Below are 18429 nucleotides of genomic sequence, written 5' to 3'. Positions count from 1 at the left end.
TGCCCCTCTGAGCCCCAGAGCCATTGCTCACCCCACACAGCCTGCAGCAGCTCTACTCACCCCACTCTAGCCTGCAGCACAGTGCCTCCTGTTAGGAATAGGCTTGCACTCTGGGATACCATGACAGGGGCTCCTGCCCCCATCAGGGTACTTTGCCCTTGCCACTCTAGTGGCAGGAGTTGCAGCTGGAGGTAAGGGGAGCAGAACAGCCCTCCCAGAACAAGCCAGCTTCCCCTTGCCAAAATCGGCTACTCCCCCTCCCACTCCTGCCCCTGCTGTGCCACTCTGGATGGGGGAGCTTCAGCCCAGGGAAGCTGACTGGGCATGGCAGGGCCATTCTGCTTCCATCACCTCCAGCTGCAGTTCCTGCTGCTGCTGCCCTGCACAGCACTGCTGGGGCAGGGGGAGCTTCAGCTCTGTGGCTTCAGCCCACTGCATGGATCTCTGGCTCCAGCTCCAGCTGCCAGCTGCTGTCCACCCACTGCACCCACCCAGAGCAATGAGCAGCCCCTGCGGGCAGAAGGCATCTGGGAGCTGGAGCCAGAGCCCCCTGCACTAGGCAGAAACCGTGGGGCTGAAACTTTCCTCCCGCCCACCCAGACTGGTGTCACACAGCAGGGCAGCAGCCATGGCAGTGGAAGCTGGAGGCAAGGTGGCCAAACAGCCCACCCAGCCCCAGCCAACCCACAGCTTATGATGTGCCTGCAGCTCCCGGGTGCTGCACAGCATAAGGGGTGCAGCGGCAGCTGTGGCAGGCAGTTCACAGGCTCAGGGCCTGCTGGCAGCTCCAATCTTGCCTGTGCAGCTCACTACCTGGCATGCTACCAGGCCAGGGTGTCACAGAGCTGCAGCCGCTGGGACATGACAGCCTCGCCCAGCCTGGGTGTGGGGAGCTGGGAGGAATCTGGCAGTGCAGCCCCTGCAACCCCAGCTCAAGATGCAGCCCACTGGGAAAGGCCCAGACCAGGCTGGCCTCTTTGCATCCACCCTCAGCAGCACCCGCAGGCCAGCCTGGCTCAGCCCTACAGCTCCAGCCCCACAGCCCCAGCTTCTGGCAAGGCAGGAAGATGGTGGGGCCACACTGGCTGGCTCTGGCCACACTCCCTCCCTGCCGCTGGAGCGGGGAGGGGCTGGCGGGCTGCTCAGAGGCCAGGCAGACCCCAGCTGCTGGTAGGACAGGGGATGGAGAGGGAGATTAAATCCCCCTCTCTCTCCCCATTTGCTTTGGGTGCTGCTAGACCCCAGCTGTGGTCTCCCAGTGGTAAAGGGGAGGGAGGGGGAAATAAACCCCTTCCTTGCTTGCTTTGCCTCAGGGGGCCATGCCCCTGCCTCTGCTCCAGATGGGGAGCAGAGGGGTGGGGCCAGCCCTGTTCTGTGGAGCAGACAAGCCCAGGCCAGGGCTGAAAAGCATGCTGGGATGCTGGGGACTTTGGTTTAACTTAAACCAGGAAGGCATCTGGGACAGACATTGCATAAACCGGTTTGACCCATGTCAATTAAGTATGATACTACATTTAATCAGGTTTATCTTAAACCAGTTTCAGTCATGTGCACTGAACCTATATTCCCTTACATATTTAAATGAGTTTCTGATCACTTAAACTGATTTATGTGTAACTTCTGTCCCTAGCCTAAAAGAGAAAATGTTCACAGAAATATTTTGTTTTGACTAGGGTTACCATATGTCCAGGTTTTCCCAGACATGTCTTCTTTTTTGGCCCCCTGTGCTGCATCTGGAAAGGTTTTATAAAGAAAAGCAAAATGTCCAGGTTTTTTGCTGCTCCTCTACCCTCTCAGGCCGGCTTGGAGCAGCGGGCAAAGTGATTGGCTGTTGGGGGGGTCACGTGACCCCGAGAGCCAATCACCTTGTGGTAGAGCACAGGAACAGCAAAAACAGCCGGGTGGGGAGGGAGAGCAACATGGGAGCTGCTTGGGCAGCAGGGCTGGGGTTAGGGGGCTGTGGGTCAGGGGTGAGGACTACCGGGTGGGGGGTGAGGGGCAGTGGCAGGGGGGCAGAGGCGGCCCCATCATGTCTTCCTACAACGTACTTGGGTTTCTTAGTTTGTAAAATCAGATGCAGGTCTTAGGATCACCGTTGATAGTGAGGGCTCTTCGGACAAAGATCCCTGGCCCTGCCTCGGGGAGTCTAGAAATTCTGAAAACCCCTTCTTGGCTGGGGCCCTCAGTGCTCCCTGTCACAGCTGTCAGCCAGGCACCTCTGGCTAGCCCTGACTAGAGGTGGAGCTTTCAGGGCTTTAGGGTTTCTGGTCTCTCAGGGCCTTCTAGGGACCTCACGCTGGTAGGTGACTCAGCTGACTCCAATGGACTCCGTCGGCACTCGTCAACTCCCTGGGACCAGCCCCAGGAGTCTGGGCAGCCAGCTGTTCTGCTTCATTTCTCAAAAAGTGAACAGAAACATTTTGTCTTTTGCTAAATGAAAAGAGTTTGGAATTCCTTTCCCACAGGAGATACTGCAATCTCTCATTTTCATTGCAAACTTTTTTTTCAAAATGTGGGACTTGTCCATGGAACTGAAGATCTGCGATTGACCACTGTCATCCTGGATCCTCCAGATCTGAAGAGGGTTATGGATGCACAGCTCTTTTCCAGTATGTCTCTTTTACTGTCTCATCCATTTTATCTGCTGAGCTTTTGGCCACGGCTGCCAGCAGCCAAGGAGTTAATGTCACTGCTGTTCAACCCTATCATCATAACTGCTGGAGCCATAGTGTCAGCGTACCAGCAGCCAGGAGCGTGAATGCCACCGGCAACTAAATCTGGCAGAGTTCACCCCTTGGCTCCTGGATGCACTCACATCCTGGCTCTAGGGGTTGAGCAGCAGCAGTATTAACTCCTTGGCTGCTGGTGCCAATGCAGCAGTGCCAGTAGCTAAGGTCAGAACCTCCCTGGTTTGGATCCAGCCTATGAGAAGCCCTAGTCTTAATCCAGTCTGTGGGACCAAATGAGTTTGGCAACCTTAATCTAATCCATACCGCAAGCATCTCGGCATTTGAGTGTTTTATGTTATTCTAAAACCCAAATAAGGCTCCTTGGCAGCATTTGGTAAAGAAATTATTGTCCTAAGGCTATGTCTACAAATGTGCTTTGAAGGTGGTAACATTTGTGAGACTGAGGATGATTTAGGTTGATTGACTGCTGGTATGCAATACAGGCAGTCAGAGTTCGGTACAAATCCACTGAATGACCTTGGAGATGTCTCTTAAAATTAGATTATCTAAAATATTTAGGAGTCTAAGATGCAGATTTTTATTAGACATTGAACCCTAAGCTGATTAGGTGTTTTTAAAAATCCCACGAAGCTCCTATCTATATTTTTCAGTATCTAAACACCTTTCAGATCTGGCCTTACTGTATGCCGCTATTGAGGGGGCCGGGGCCGGGGGGGAAGTGCATTCTTAATTTGGATTGCTGACTTGTGTTAAGACCCAGGTTGCCTTGTCCTCACTGCTTCTTTTAAACTCAGTTTTAACTTCAGGCTTTCCTATAGGCTTCAACTTGACCTTCTAATCTGACCCAAAGTTGTGTTGTCTTCACTGCTGTTTATTCTCAATTATCTGACTTGTGTTTGCTAAACCAAGTTATGAATATACCTTTCTGCATGGTATACAGGCTCTTAGTCACTCAGTTCCCCATATTTAAAATGAGAACTACTGCACCTCACAGATCTGTTGTGTGGATTCATATATTATAGTTTGGGCGGCACTGAGATGTACTACAGGGGACAACGTACTTAACTTTATTTTGACATTACATTGCAGAGTCACAGGTCACCTGCTAAGAAGACTGGAACATTTTTTGTAAATGTCCCCATCTTGGTTAGTTACATTGGTCCGTTCTCTATAAAGTATTGGTTCTCAGTTCCAGTCCACCAGATTGGGTTGATTTGCTATAAAACTATAAAATATTTGTTCAAGACATAGTGCTACTCCAATATGGAATGCCTTGTACCTCACTGTCATCATGTAGCAAGCATATACTGATTTTGTACCAACAATAAGCATACCAATAAGCATATATTATGTAGCAATGAGACTTGTGAGATCTGTGTCCCATTCTGTGCAACTCTTTTCCTCTTAAACAGGGATTGGGGGAAATGGGGATGGCAACCTTTTGATCCCCCATTTCCTCCTTTCTAAGATCAGCATAACCATAAAGAGGAGGGAAGAGAGGGGGTGATAAAGATGTGGGGAAAATAGGCAGAGCTCAGTCTGACTTTGTTCTGCTTCAGGTAGAGGTTTTCTGGGTCAGACAGAGTAAAGAAAAGAAAGGAGCTGGAACCTGGAAAACTTGGAAGATCTGAACAATCATGTTTTTTGAGAGGACTATTTTGCAAGTCTAAAAAAATACCACTGTGAAAACATCCAGGATTTTGGTCAGAGATCTGTGGTTTCCTCAGGTTCTGGTAGCCAGCAGGAGTTAGAAGGGACTTCTAGCTCAAGGGCTTTTGCAGTACACCTGCCCACATCCTTGTCTCAGTTTCCTCATTAGTCTTACATATTCATTGAGATTTGTTCATCACACTAGCTGAGAGTCAGATAAATGAGAAGGACTGGAAGAGCTGCAAATTAGCTTCTGCTTGTTCCTATCAGCTCCTACTTATATATTTAAGCCTGATACTGGACTGACTTATCTGTTATCTTATTACTAAGGAAGGTCTGAGTCCAAGCATGTCATGAAACTCAACAAGCTTAGTGGGTTAATAATGCCCGTATATACAGTAGTAGGGGCAAACTTAAGACTAAGCACACGTTGTAGCGACTGATTTATTTGCATCATGCAGCAAATTCCCCTGCTTTTCCTGACCTTACCCCAAAGAGTGATCTACTTGAAAATGAAGGTGTCTAGCTGATCCACTAGCAGAGAAAGGAAATCTTGAAAACATTTGACAAAGAATGCAGAGTTGAAATTAAATATTGTAATGATATAAAGCAGTAAGCAGACCTGCTTGACAGCCCTGACAGCTATTTGTTATAGAAAACAGCGTTTATGATGTCAGTCCTATAAGGGAATGTGTTTGAATTAAAATAATTACAGCAGATAGTACAACAAAGACTCCTTGTAGTCAATCATCCTTCACAAATACGCTGTATAAAATCTTCCCAGTGATGGAAGGGAGCACTGGCAACTGACGCTGACAAATAAATACAAATAGGATACTCCATAGAAAACGCAAGCGGCCACTTTGCCTTTTCCTTTTCCTCCTTCTCTTTATATACAGGGGGGAAATGGGAATATTTTTATACTTCACCATATAAATCACCATACAAAGTGCATAGTAAGACTATTACGTGTAATGATCATTAGTACCCTTTGTTATTCCTTGTTCCTTCATCCTCGTGTATGTTTCCTCCCTTGCTTAATTCATTTATTTCTTAAAGAAGCATCCTTGACAACTTTCCATTGAAAACTCATGTCTGCAATATGTCTTGTTCTCAGTCTCTCTCACTCTGTGTATGGGGATGCATGTATGTGCTTTTGTGAGAGCCTATAGCACCACCTGCTATTAAAATGTCCCAAGAGTTATCATTATAAGACCTTGTTTTCTGTTTAAGAGTCTGGGTTGAAATTTCACCTTCTAGATGTTTGCCACAGTCAGATTTTTCCTTTAATTATTATTACTATTCTAATAATTATTATTATTAGAATAGTAATATTAATAATAGTATTAAAAGTATTACTATAAACATTATTAATATTATTAATATTATTGTTATACATATTATTAATATTTTTTAAATCAGCCAAAATGGTTCATCTGTTACTCAGAATGAGGCCAGGTTAAAACATTCTATTAATGTTTTCTTAGAAAAGCGTTAATGCTTTCCCTTTGCTTTAAAACAGGGATTTACATTTGACAGGGTGGTGATCTTCCTGTCACAAATGTGGGGGGGGGTTGTGTCTATGAAAATCCACCAAAATTTGGCCAGGTTATAAAACTGAAAAATTGTAGCTTGCCTATACTCAGTAGAGATTTGCTAGAACTTAACAGCTAAAATCAACAGATTTTCACCTCTCGTGCATTCTCAAGCTTCTCACAGCTCTTATACTGATCAGATTGTGCATATATTATCCTAGCAGGGCAAATGAACCTGCTGTAGTCAGAGGTTAGGTGGCCTCAACAATACTTTCCTTGTAGTAGCTGCTGAACTGGACCAGGAAGCAGCCAGGCCTCAAAGCAGGGGATCTTTCTCTTGTGGGTTCTCAGCGGGGCACTTGCTGCACCCAGACACTGTGGAGAAGGAAGCTGCTTGTTTCGAATGCAGGGTGAATAAGACCCTGGTGGGTAGGGAAGAGGGTAGACTGGAACAGGAGACCAGTAGGATTAGGTCTGGAAGGGAAGGAGAAGAAGTTTAACTGAGACTTGAAGGAGGGTGAGGCTGGGATTGCTTGGGCAAGATTAGGACTTGAATAGTGAGCCCAGACTGGGAGGCTGGAACTGGCTGGAGAAGCACACTGGGGTTCAGATGAGAAGCCTGAGGACTGGAGATTGGGATCAGATAGACGAGAAGAATAGCACCAAGGTGAGGGGCAAGGGCTAGGACAAAGACAGGACTGTGGCAGGTAAATGCGGTTAAGTGTAGCACAAGAGGCGGATGACTGTCCTCGCGAGGGTACAAACTCTGCAGAACCTGAAATGGAACCAGAATACCCAAGTTTCACTATCCTTTTGCTGTCAGCAAGTATTTGTGAAACCCACAGGAAAAGTGATTCCAAATGAATTTTTTTTTCAGTTTGTCTATCAAAACACCTTAGAAATTGCATGTGTACACACCCAAGCAAGCTATGTTAAAAGAATACTATTAAGGTGGCAGAGTCAAGCATTCAAAGCTACAAGATGCCTGAATTAAATTTGTTCGTGTAACTTTAATTTGGCTCCTTTGTACATATTACAGTCTTTAGTCATAAATTACATAATCACATACCATCTTTTTCCATAGGGCTCCTGCCTCAATACATGAGTAGGATAGGCCCGCTGTGGGGGATGAATCATGGCTGTGTAATGAAAGAGACTTGAGGCCAAATCCTATTCCAACTAGTAGGTGCCTAAATGTGGTCCTATTCCACCTGCTCATGCCTCTGAAAAACCATTAAAGCAAAAAGCAGGTGGGCACTCTTCCCCCTAACTTTTTTTGTGACTTAGTCTTGAGGCAAAGTTGGTGACACGTGACAAAAGTATGACCCATTAAATGTTTTTTCAGGGGCTCAAGCATGGTGGAATAAGATCCCACACAGGCATCTAAATCCACTAAGCACCAAATAGGTGGAATAGCATCTAGCTCTTAATGAGATGGCTACTTCTGTTGCAAAAGTCTGAAAATGTCATGAATAAGGCAGGGGTTTGTGACCAGAGTAAAGATGGTGTCATGGCTGAGGCAATTGAATGTTGTCCTAGAGAATCAAATTCTTTCCTTGCTTCTGTCATAGACTGCTGGGTGATGGTAGGCAAGTTACATGCACCAAACTTTTCAGATATGTTCTTCAGTTGTATGTTCCCTTTTTGGGGGGCACCCAGCTTGATACCCTCAGTTCTGAATTGTAGAAGAAATCAGCACCAAAGTCAATAGGAGTTGGGCATATGAAGTGCTATATTGTCACAAGCGTGACCCAGACTTGAGGCACGAGCCAGAGAAGCCCAGGAGCTGAGAGGCTAGGCAGGTGGAGGCTAGGGAAAGGTTCAGGCAGGAGCTGGGTAAAGGGTCCAAGGTAGGAGCTGAGTAAGGAGTCAGGCTGGGCAAAGGTGTAGGTTCAGACAGGAAGAGGGGTAGCAGGAACCCAACTATGACATTCAAAGCCAGAGACCAAGAATCAAGAACCAGGACTAGGAACAAAGAGTCCAGGCTGGGGATCAAGAATCAGAGCTAGAAGAAAGGAACCAGAACCAGAATTGTCTAGCCCCAGTACTCTTCCTGGTTGCACAAGGGAGGAGCCTGCCTTGGGATCCCACAGAGCACTCGCTGTGAAGGCCGTTACTTGTATGCAGCAGCCACGACTAAGCACTTGAACTGGGACTAGCTGGAGAACTCAGGCACCCAACAGCTAGCCCCACACAGGGCCAGCTGGGGGCTTGCCTGCTTGCCAGCTGTCCTGACTCCTGACATATATAACGTTAAGCCATCTGAAGCATCCAGAGTATCCAAAAGTAGTGTATACTTTTGACCTTAATATCTGTATGTCTCAGCACCCCAGCCATAAAACAAGAAAAATACCACTGCTTCAGCTCACACAGGTATTTGCAAAGATAATTAATGTTTGTGAAACACTCTGATACTGTAATGATGAGTGCCATAAAAAGCCCATAAGAAAATTAATAATTCTCTCCTCAGAGCTGGGGTTGTATAGTATGCAGTACATAAGGCCTGGGGCCACCTATTCAATAATGAAGAAGAAACAAAATATTAAGGGAGTACCATGCATCCTGTACATTGAATGGAAAAATGTATTTAAAGACAATGTCATGAGGCCAAAGTGAAGTTGCATAGGCATTTCCTAGCTTTTCAACGCTTTGATTCAGGCACCTTAAGAATGTCACTTAACATCATTTTTTTGTGTGTGTGCAATTTATTTCTACTCCTGAGTGAAGCATCAATGGCAACCTCACAGATAAAGTTAAATCTTGATTTCTTTTCTCAGCCTAGTCTTCTACTGCTCTAACTTTTTATTGTAACTGAATTTTTGCAAATTGTTCAGTTTAAGAAAAGTCACGAGAGGAATTTTCTCCGAGAATTTGGAAAGGCGTAAGTGATTTCAGTAGTGGAAGATCTTCAAAGTTTCACACTTCAAACACAGAAGCAATTCCTGAGGTCTTCGGGTCTGAGATTATTTTAATTTATGGGACATGTATGTGCCACTTCTCCACTTGTTTAGAAATCGTATTCCTTCTGAATTGGATCCATAGAGAATAGAAAGGGATCAGACAGCTTCAGTGTCTGTTTGCTTTCATTCCTTATGTTAAGGGTCCTTAAAAACTGTAGCCGATCAGAGAATTAGGAGTTAAGAGAGAAGGATAAGAACTTGTATGTGGGCGTGAGGGAGAAGGGCATGAGCAAGTGGAAACTGGAGAGGGCATCCTCATATTCTGGGGTCTGTTGAAGCTAATTGTCCTTGTTGTATGACTGAAGAACAGACCAGCCAGGATGGGGAGGAAGTGAAGGAGCTTTTCTCTTCTCATGTCACCACACCCTAATACCCCATGTGAAATCTTGGCTGTATAGTCATTTCAAATCTAAACATCTAAGGCAATCTCCAGAAAAAAAAATAAATCTGTCCTTAATCTGGTACTATGACAGAGATCTAGTCATTTAAAAATACATGGTTATCAAATAAAGGAGCAGTAAAGGATTTAAAGATATTGGGTTTCTTTTAAGTTTAAATTTAAACTTCCAGAAGCCCTGTGATGACTGCAGACATTTTATATTTGGAAAGGGTCACAAAAAACTGTTAGTGAGCTCCCTAAGGTATTCCTAAAATATGGTATCAATGATTTAATGGCACTCTTTTAAAGCAACCGACAGGACTCGCTCAGAGCTTCACAGTAGTGCAGGCATCCCAAATGTTAGTGGACCTTATATAATACACACTCTTCCTATTGCGTCCTGCAGTTTATGTAGAATACATGGATCCTGCATGAAGGGGTAAATGTGTCTGCTTAACTGTAGGCATGAAGATAGACACAGCATGAGGGGATCCCATCCCTTTATAAAACATGCTGTGCTTTGCCTGGGTAATATGACCACATGACGATCCTGCTCTCTGGGCTTGTAAATACCTTCATCCTTAAGATCTGTATTTTTGAGAGGATGTGTATTAAAAGACAAAACAAAAGAAAAGAAATTGGAGGGATTGGAAATAGTATTATCTAGCGCACAGTCAGGAGCCCTAGCTGCTGTTTTAAGCTTTCCCACTGGCCTGCCCTGTGGGAAAGCGATTTCCTCTCTCTCCGTGCCTTTGTTTCCCCTTCTTGCCATTTGTCTGTCATGACTAGTTACTCTAAGCGCTTTGGGGAAGGTGCTGTTAATTGCCATGCACACAGTGCCCAGCAGCATGGGGGCCCAATCCTGTCGACCCTCGAGGAATGACTGTAATATAAATATTATTAATAATGAAGAACAGTGGGCATTTCGGGTATTGTTTTTAACCATTCTTTATGCTGCAGTAAATTGAAAGCTGGTGACTGATAGGAAATAGAAACAGCAGCATGAGATTCTTTCTTTCCTTTTAAAATGAGCCCTTCCCACCACTGTAATCATTGCAAATATGTGTTTTTGGCTGCTGCACTGGTGTTTTCACAGGTGGGATATGGAGGAGTGCAGAATCACAGGAGGAATACTATCAGTGTCCCATGTGAAAGGAGCATATGATTTTCCTTTTACATTTCTTGTTGTTTCTATTCTTCCAGAGAAATTCTGTCTTCACTCCTCCACCCCAGTTTCTTTTACAGCTTAATCCAACCATGGGGATTTAGCCAAAAGAAAAAGAGAGAAAAACAATTGTGGGGGGGGAGTGGTAGCACCATTTTATCCCAGCTTCATAAAAGTAGACCAAAATAACTTCAAATAGAGATCTAGTGAGTATGTCGTGCATTGCCTCTGGATCCCATCACAGACCTGATGGTAAAGTTTCATATCCGAGCTTTTATGTTACAGTAGCAGCTAACGTGTCGAAATCAAAATAAACCCCATTCTGTTCTCCATGGTTACGATTCCTGACCTGATACTCCACGCCAGACAGCAAAACCACAGTTGCCTAGATTAGCTGTCTTCATGTGTTAGACCCCTAAGGCACACAGCCACCCTGCTAGGGAGCTTTATTGCAGTTTATATTCATTGAGGTTTGGATAAGCTCAAATCAGCAACTTCCAGGCTCCCCTGCAGTTCAGTGTCAGCATATCCAAATATTGTCCTATGTTGGACTGGAACCTGAGAAACGTGGAGTCGCTCAGTGTCATTGTCTGCACATATTAAGTTGGTTTGAATAATGGGGCATTCTCATAAAAGGTCATTTCTATACAAGGGGGTGTGATGGCAGACTGAACTCACAGGCATGTGCTTTGCTTGGAAGGATGCAGAAAATAATGCAGTCTGCCCCAGACTACAACAAGGCAGTGAAAGTCTGCAAAATTTAGCATTGAATTCAGCAGAAGTATTCTGTATCGTCTCAGTGCACAAACACAAATGTCTTGCAGCTGAGTGTTTGACCTGGCAGAAGGACGCTGTAACGCCTGTGTCATTTGCAGTATGCGCAGTGGATAAAAACCTTCCAAACTTTTAATTAACACCAAACTCTTTACTTAATTTGTAAATTAAACTATACACATATGTATGTGGCTGGTCTTGCTGACACAGCTTCCAGCTCCGAGCATGTCTCTCTTCTATGTCTTGTCTACTGATTTCTTTCTCTCTTTTTGAACTTTCTGTGCTGCACAAATTCTGGTAACTTTGGTAACTTTGGTTTCCGCTCCAAAGTTCCTGCTATCATTACATTGTGCCTTAAGGTGCCACTTTGAAGACACAAAATTAGGACCTGGGCATCCAGTTAAAGTTCCTCTGTTTGAATTTTTTGGCCCAGAGTGTACCTTTCCTATAGGCTGGAGTGCCTGTTTGCTCTCTCCCCACCACGAAGTATTAGTTTGGGGGTTTCAGTCATTCTGGGGAACCATGTTGTCCCTTTCCATTTCCACATCCCATCCTCTCGATCCAGTCATTCTCGTGGAAGAGGGCTGGAGGTCTCCTGGGGGTTTCACTAAAGTTCTCTTGGAAGTCTACAGATCTCCTAGAATGGTGGTGGTTAAGTTTTGTGCCACTGTTTTCCTGCTGTGATACCCCCAGTAAAAAGGCTGTTCTGGCATTGCCCGTGAATCAGGGTTTAGAGTGTTAGACACACAGTGAGTGAAAATCAAGTCCTGGCAGTAAATCGAACACCTTGCCATTATGAAGCACTGAGGCTCAATGCAGTTTTGCATCCCACACTACTGCTGCAGTCAGTCAGACTATCCACCCAAATGAATTCCAGCAGACGTATTTAATGTTTCTTTATTGCTAAGAATGTCCCTTACAGTAATTATTCCCCTGAGTCTGCCCATTTAGGCTTGTTGCTGAACCAAGTCAACTGAGCATCACTAAAGCCATAAGATTTCCCAGAAATGAATTAATGTAAAAGCCACAGAGCAAATACAGACGAACTAAGAGATGGGCCCAGATGATAAAGTTCTGGGCTGAACTTTTCCATAGTTCTGGATGCTTGAATGTGGAGGTTTGCTTTGGCTAGCCATGAAAGGTGGGCCTGAATCTTACCAAAAAGCCAAATTGTAGCCTGGGTAATGTGGTATTAGAGGAGGTGCAAAGCACCCATTGCATCTTTGTTTCCACTCCATATTGCAAGCAACAGCACAAGAAGTGGAAAAAGCCTTTACAGAAAGACTGTTCTTCCCTGCCCCTGTCGAGGGCAGGCAGGTGGGAGGGATTTAGTAGCATGACTACTGGTGGAACCAGAGCTTTGCCCTACCTTTCCTTGACCATATACCCAAGGAAAAAATGCTGGGTGGTGTGTGTGCTATTCCAGATGTGGAACTGGAGGAATTTACTCCTCCTCCACAACAGGGAGCTAGTGGCTCTGAGTGCGTCTTCATCCCAGGCGACTCTGTGGACACTATAACACACTGTCCTGTCTCCAGGGATGATTTTGAATCTTGTGATCTTGTATAAAATTTGAGGATGTCTGGATCCGGGGTGTAGGTATGAGTCCACTTCTAGTGATCATGGAGCTTGAAATATTTGAGGGATGCATTTTTCTCATGAGATTTCCTCCCTTTTCAGGGGTCAGCTAGGTAGGAAATCCTAAGCATGTAGATTTGAAAACAAAATTACAGCCTTAAAGATAACTGACCATTTCAGAACCTTTAAGGGTCTATTCAGGTTTATGATCAGCAAATAAGGGAGGAGGAGGATGTAGGGGCAGAGTTTCCTTTTTATTCAAACTGGTTTTCCCATCTCTTTCCTAGCTTGAAATGTATATATGCATGTGCACATACCTATGGTAAGTGGAAATCAGAAAAATGAATAAAGCCATATAGCCTCTATGCCAAGCAAACAGGATGGCATTGGGAAGCTATTCAGCCTGTCTCTAAACGTCTTGGTTTCTGTGGTTTTCAGTCAAATCCTTGCTGCTTGAAAGCTGCCTGGGATGGTAGTGGTGGTTGGATTTTTATTTTTTTTTTTGGTGTGTAGTTTAATTATAGTATGGCTGTGCACCGACTCTCCATTAATAATACAGTGAATTTCAGCAGCAGATTAAATTTCTATAAAGTAGTAAATTGCAGGGGAAAGTGGAAGAAAGTCATGGTTGAGAAAAATAAGTACATTATGGGTCCTTTATTAGATAGAAGCCCATGGCATCAGGCAGACGGGTTCTTACAAACACACGCATATGAGAAAAACAGGGACTGCATCAATCAGCTTATCAAAATCACTTAAAAGAAATGGGCTTCTGCTGAATGTGTGGAGTGCAGTAAAACATCAGTGTAACGCTGGACATATATTAACTGGCGCAGAAAGATTATGACATGTCCATTACTGTGCTTGCTACTCCTGCTGGCTGCAGAGAGGTCCAAAATCCTGCATAATGAATACATTTGGTGAAACTTTATTTTTATTAGCCTTGTTATAAACAGGCACACTAAAATAACATTAGAGCTAGACCAGCCACATAAGAGATGCTGAGTCTGCCCTGAACATCAAATGTACTTCAATAAGGAGTATGTAAATAGTCTGCTAATCTAGAGCAATCTGAGAACACAAAAGAGATGAGAAGTAGGTGAAAGCCCTGCACAAGCACTGTTCATCTCCTGTTTGTTCTGTTCTGACAAAATCTTCCCCCCTTCCCACTTTGCTGTATTTTAGTGATTTATTCTTTTGCGTAGCTCTGGGGCTGTTGTGTATTAGTCATATTTAATACATGCTAATGAACATGTATGAACAAACACAACTGTGATTTCTAGCCAGTACCATACCTGGACTCCTGGCTGCCCCAGGTGAACTTTTAGTATTGGGCCCCCCTTCACCAGAGATAATGATAATAATAATTAGACAAAGGGAAAAAATTACCATTTTCGGGCCCCCTTTCTGTCCAGGCCCTGGGCAGCCACCCAGTTCGCCCATGCTTGTGTCGGGCTCTGTTTGTAGCATAGCCAGGAAGCAAATATGTATTGCTTGTCAAGTAGTGTATACACTAGTCTTTACAATCATGGTGGTAAATAGATCAGAACAAAGCTAAACATTAAGTGTAGGCATGGGTGTGTGTGTGTGTGTGTGCATGCTCTTGCACACATTGTAGAAGGGGCACTCCAAAGCAAAAGGGGCGAAGTCCTGTAATGCTATAGTACTTTTCTGAAAAGGGTCTGAGCTCTCTCAGCAGCCATAACGTAGTGCAGAATAGAAAGAGGGCAAAGTGAGAGATCTCCTGTTATTCAGAAGTACAAGTTAGAGCTGCGTAGTACAGCACAGAAAGGCAATGAAATCAGGAGCTTGTCCTTTGTTTTGTACCCGTATACACAGGAATAGTAGCTAAGTTTGGAAGAGCAAACTCTAGCAGGGCCAGGGAACTAACGGTCACCTATGTGAAAGACTCTAGCAGGGTTGGGGAACTAATTACTAACTGTGCACTTAGTAATTAGAAACTCCAGCAGAGCTGAGGAACTAAAAGTCACCTGTGTGAAAAACAGTGACTCTTGAAGAGGACAGAGGGGTTACTAAGTGCATCAGATACTGTGTTTGGTTTAGAGGGTTGGAGATGGACATTTGGCCATCATTCAGGGTAGACATTTTCTGGGACTTTCAGAGAATGCATTGACTTGATTTTCTCTCCTGTTCTCTTGACTGATGAAACTCTTCCACTAATCCCTTGTTAGTAGCCCTGATTTTTCACCCTTCAGCCTAGTCCCTTCCCTTCCTGGTATTGTTCCTTGTAATTTTTTCTCAGTTCAGGTGTGTTCCTGAAATTAGCCTCAAATACTTGAGGAGTTGAAGCTGACTGGGCTGGTAGAGGATCTGCCTCATTACTTTAGGTATAGTCTCCATGCCAGTTTTACAAACTGAGAGGTACCAGTGCTTCAAAAAGGAATAAGAGCACACTTTACCAAACTCACCGTGGCAATTTTAGCCCAAGATTCATGCACCAGGATAGCTGCAGCCTGCCCCTCTGAAGCAAGGCAGGCTGCACTATGCTGATAGCAGTAACAAGTCAAACAAAGCCAATATGAGCACACAGAGGGCAGATATGCAAAGGTCCATTTTTAGAGTCGTTCCTTGGTCTTCATAATGACATTCCAAACTGAAAGAGAAATGAAGGAATCTTTCAACCCAAACCATAAGTGACCCCTGGGGACACAGGATTATGGACACTTATAACTAATGCAAAATAAACAAGACAAAATTATATGTAATTACTCCTAAAGTCATTTACTTGTTTCAGTAATTGACCTGTGCATTCTTTAATCTTTAATGCTCCTTTAAAATTCAGCCTCAGGGACTCATAACATTTATTGACGTTTGTCATGGTTAAGGCTCTGGAGGAATCGGGCTTTATGAGAAGTCTTCAAAGAAATATCAATTTAGGGATAAGCAGCATTAATATTTTGTACACAGCATCTTCTACACAGAAAGAAAGCCTGGCTAGATTTCTTCCCATTTTATAAAAACAAATGACAGTTAAAGAAGGGCAGTGCTCTCAATGGCCCAAATCTGAAGGATGATACACCTTACGTCATTGAGTGAATTTTTCTGGTGAAAATCTGGGGTCTTGTAAAAAAGAAAAAAGTATCAGTTGTAAGGCATCCGTTTGTGTAAATGGTATGGTAAAACAGTGGATAGGACAGCACCATAGTCATTGCTTGCGTCTGTTCCTCATTTTCATAGCTCTTACACTGATTCACTGTGCGGCCTTGGGCAAAGTACATTGTTGCTCTGCACCTTGGTTTCCCTATCTGTAAAATGGAGCTAATAATAGTTAGGAACTATTTATTTAAGTTCTTTGAGATCCACAGATGAAAAGGTATATATAGATCTGTTCTGATGGCCACTAGAAGTCACTAGAATTTTTTTTACCAATTGAATAGAGACTATAATTGTAAAGTATTTTTATTAGAGGACTGTTTGGGGAAAAATGCCCCCAAAACAACTAACCAAAATGAGCATTAGAGCTAGAAAAAATATGAGACTTCTAAAGCCATTACTCTTTTAAAATCCTCCTAGCTTTGCCCTTGATAGATTGATACAGTTATCTCAGAATTTTCCAGTGCCTATGAGAATATGGTCATAAAAACAATTTACTGAGAGGTAAAAGTGGTTGGGGCACTACTGTATATCAGCTGCTCCATGGGACCCATGTTTTAGTTTCCACTTATTAAACAGTACAAGAGTGCACATCGGAACAGTTACCACAGACCAGCTGATGCTTGGGAAAGCCCTATCCCCCTTCTCTTGTGGTAAATTGTTTGCATGTCCATGCCCTATGAATCAGCACAACAGTGAATCAAGGATTTTGGAAAGGGGTGAGGGGTGCACTCAGGATTGGGCCCTTTATCTCTGGGGGTAGCAGGATATGCCAGGCACTGCTGGCTGGCTGCCTGGCTTGGGTAGAAGGACCAAGCAGCTCAGCTCCAGTAGGATTGGGCCCTCAGCTCCTCCGGATGACAGGAATGGAGGAGGAATTGAAGGAGGATGTGACAGCACCTCTGCCAGCCCCTTCCCTCTCCTCCTTCCCCCCAATCTTCCCCTGTATAGAATATGGAAGGTATTGAAAATACCATTGTAACTTTATATTTTTATCTTGGATAAAATTAGCAAGGGTGTTGTGGAAGTGCCTACAGTGGGGGTGCATCAGATGCCATACCGTCCGTCCGGTATGGGGCCCCTACCCTCAACTTTCCTGCCAAATCTTGGTGTTATCGAATGAAAGGATGGGTTCAGTAGGTATCCTTTTCCTGGGGTGACCCCGGGGACAGTAGTACTCATAGTTTTGATGAGATGTTCCGCGGGGCTCCGCCTCCCCTACACCCCATCCATTCGCCAACCGATTGGTGCAGCCTGCGTTCTCCAGCTGAGCCCGGTAAGCCCCCAATCTTCCCAGGGAACCAGCACTGGCGGCAATTCCTACAGGCTAGCCCAGCTGTTATAGCAGCTGGAATCTCAGCCTGGACTGCGGCCGAATTAGGCTTCAGTCTCCTCTATTTTCCTTTGTTTTGTTCTGGCGTCCTCCTTCTCACCTCTGGGAGGAACGCCTCCAATGAATCTCCTGTAGATTAGATACTGGAGGGGCTGGGGGAGAATGGACTGGTTCCTCCCTCCCAGTCTAATGCCGGCCTTGAGCTGGCTACAATGCTCCTCCTGGCCACCAGAGCTTCACTAGGCTAGGCGTGTTCCCTGCCAGCATGCTCCTCCTTCTCTTTACCCCAGCCAGGTTCCTGTGGGGCTTTTAAATCTTCCCGTGGTGGCTGTCCCTGCTGCTACGATTGGCTCAGCTGTTCCCCGCCCTGGGAACAGCTGATTAAACAGCCGGTGTAATGTTGGCTCGCGCCGCCATGGCCGCAGCTCCGGATCCGCTCCCGGAGTTAAGTTCCCCAGGGAGGGGACTGCCTGTGCAGCTTGGGGCCCGCAGGATCTCCCTCATCCCTTTCATGAGCCTGTGGGGGCTTCTCACCACCACAGGTGTCCACTATAACAGTGCTAAGTGACACAGCTACAAAGCTTTCTTTGGAGAAACACTTATGACCGCCAGTCGTTTCATCTACACACAGCCATTCTGCCTAATGCAAAGCCCACTGAAGTCCCTTTGCATACAATAACATTTGGATCAGTCCTAAAATATAGCTGTCTGAATAATGTCAGAGCTACTTTTAGAAAAAATATGTGGTCAATATAGTGTGTGGTGTTATAATTAATCTCTACTGCATATATTTTTTTTCTGCTGGGTTTCTTTAATTTATATTAAATTAATTCATCAAATCACACAGATATGTGAGAGAAAACTGCTACTGGAGTCTCTTCCCCTTCCCACACACCACCAAGAACATGATGCTTGTTGAGAGTTACTAAATCAATAGTCCAGAAAACTGAAATTCTCATTTTTCCAACAGTTTCAGCTTGGACAGAGTGTACCTGTGTCAAGCTTTTTTAGAGTGATGAGCTCAGGGGACCATGAGATAATAAGATGAATATCAATGTTCATTCTATCCTTGGCTGCTCTGCTGGCACTTCAGATACAATGCCCCCTAGAAACTGCACTGGGAATCACAGTTCCTTTTCTTACAGGCTACCAAAGATCTGTCTTACCAGGTAATACATCCTTTGTCAGAACCTGTACCCGCCTCTGTTCCACCTGGAGCTCGCGCGCCGCCTTCGCCCGGACCAGATGTTT

Source organism: Alligator sinensis, unplaced genomic scaffold (genome assembly GCF_000455745.1).
Source record: "Alligator sinensis unplaced genomic scaffold, ASM45574v1 scaffold400_1, whole genome shotgun sequence".
Taxonomy (NCBI): domain Eukaryota; kingdom Metazoa; phylum Chordata; order Crocodylia; family Alligatoridae; genus Alligator; species Alligator sinensis.
Note: the sequence above shows the minus strand (reverse complement) of the source record.